Genomic DNA, 2,183 nt, shown 5'->3' with positions numbered 1-2,183 from the left:
TCTTCGATGTTGTTTCATGGCTATCTGATATGATTGATTCTCATAATTCGTATAAAACATATCTGACTGTTTAGTTGGTTAATTGGTGCCATCAGCATTGGTGGTATTTCAAGCACTTCATGCAATATAAATTGCGACCGATTGGTTCGTCAAAGCTGATTTGGCTACTAAATGTATACCTTTTACTTTAATTTTTTAATCTCAACTATCATAAATAGGATTCTTCATATAGTCGACATTGCGGATAATTTATCCCATGTCGACAAATTTAATGTCTAGTCTTTTCTCAGTTCCTTGGTCATCAGCCTCGTTAGCTCTCCTTAATATCATATGTTTCTTGAAGTCACCACTCCGTGTCAACATTATATACTTGGATTATGTCGATACGCCCCATGACCTATCTTTATGGTGAATAGAATTTGCATGCCAAAGTATGTTTTATTTTAGCCGTTTAATTTTTCAATTTTGTTTATCTAATAATCTATTTTCTCAATCTGAGTAGAGAAAATATGTTATCCCAATGCAGCGCACTAATTACCTTTTCTTCAGCAACATGTGAAGCACTAATTAACTTTGCTGGACAAAAATATTAGAACAGAAAATGCCGAAGTACAGACTACTTCTCTGAAATAATAGAGGACATCAGCCCACGTTTTTTTTTTACGGGTGAGGACATCAGCCCACACATACTTATTCAGTTATTCTGCTCGGACACTTCTTTTTATGGGTGGAGCGTTATGGTGGGACTTTTCCCTAATGTACATTTCCTAATTGGACTCTAACCGCCGAACAATATTTTGGATACCATACTATGTCATGCCAAAGTATGTTTTATTTTAGCCGTTTAATTTTTCAATTTTGTTTATCTAGTAATCTATTTTCACAATCTGAGTAGAGAAAATATGTTATCCCAATGCAGCGCATTAATTACCTTTTCTTCAGAAACATGCGAAGCACTAATTAACTTTGCTGGACAAAAATATTAGAACAGAAAATGCCGAAGTACAGACTACTTTTCTGAAATACTAGAGGACATCAGCCCACGTTTTTTTTACGGGTGAGGATATCAGCCCACACATACTTATTCAGCTATTCTGCTCGTACACTTCTTTTTAGGGCGCTGATACGCGCCGGTGCGCCGGCCGAAACGTTTCGGCCGGTCCAGCGCCAGCCGTTCGATCTGACTAACACGGAGGCTGCGTAACCGCTCGATCTGGACTGGGTCATCGTCTTCCTCGCCCCTTGCGAATCCCCCACTCCTCCTCCCCCGCCCGACTCACTACCCACCCCCCCTGCGCGCCGCCGCACCTCCTCCCCTGCTGCCGGCTCGCTGCCTCGCCGTCGTCGCCGCCGGTCGCCGCCCTCGCCGTTGGTCGCCGCCCTCACCTATGCCGCCTTCGTGCGTTTCTCCCCTCTGTGGATGCAGCAGCGTGCGCCCATGGTTGCACCCCCGTGGTTGCAGGCTTGCAGCTCCCGGGGAGATGGCCGCATCTCCGGTGGTGCCGGCCGCCGGCCGCAGCACCTGTCGTTGTGCTCGCGTTGTACCTCGCCGTGTGCCCACTCGAGGCTCTTGCTAGTTCCAACAAAAAACGACACCGGTTGTAGCAAAAAAGTTTATCGCTTCCAGCAAAAAAAAGCTTACCGCTGCAGCCCGCCGTCGTCATTGTAGCAAAATTGTTAACTGGATGTAGCTTCTGTGGTTGCCGATTGCAGCAAAAAAATGACGTGGTTGTAGCAAACACAAAAAGAACGAAAAAAGTTTTTATCGTTTTCAAAAAAGCTTCCACTGTGGTTTGGAAAAGCTTCAATCGTGTATAAAAAAGCTTCATCCGTTAAGAAAAAAAGCTTCAACCAGACCTGCGACCAGAGAAAAAGTTGCAAAAAATTGACACAAAAGCTTCAACCGTATATAGAAAAAGCTTCAACCGTATATAGAAAAAGCTTCAACCGGCTAGCGACGGTAGAAAAGCCGTGGTTGCGGCCCACGGTCACCTCGGTCATCGCCGTCACACACCCCGGTCTCCGCGCGGGGTTGCATCAGCGTCGCCGTGGTAGCACCCCGTCGCCCCGGTTGCAGCATCTCCCCGTGGTCACCCCCTCCTCGGTCGCCGGCGAGATGGGATGGTCACCGCGCAGAGCCATGGCGAGCTTCGAGCGGGGAGAGGGGAGGCGTGGTGCGGCGA

Source organism: Triticum dicoccoides, chromosome 6B (genome assembly GCF_002162155.2).
Source record: "Triticum dicoccoides isolate Atlit2015 ecotype Zavitan chromosome 6B, WEW_v2.0, whole genome shotgun sequence".
Taxonomy (NCBI): domain Eukaryota; kingdom Viridiplantae; phylum Streptophyta; class Magnoliopsida; order Poales; family Poaceae; genus Triticum; species Triticum dicoccoides.
Note: the sequence above shows the minus strand (reverse complement) of the source record.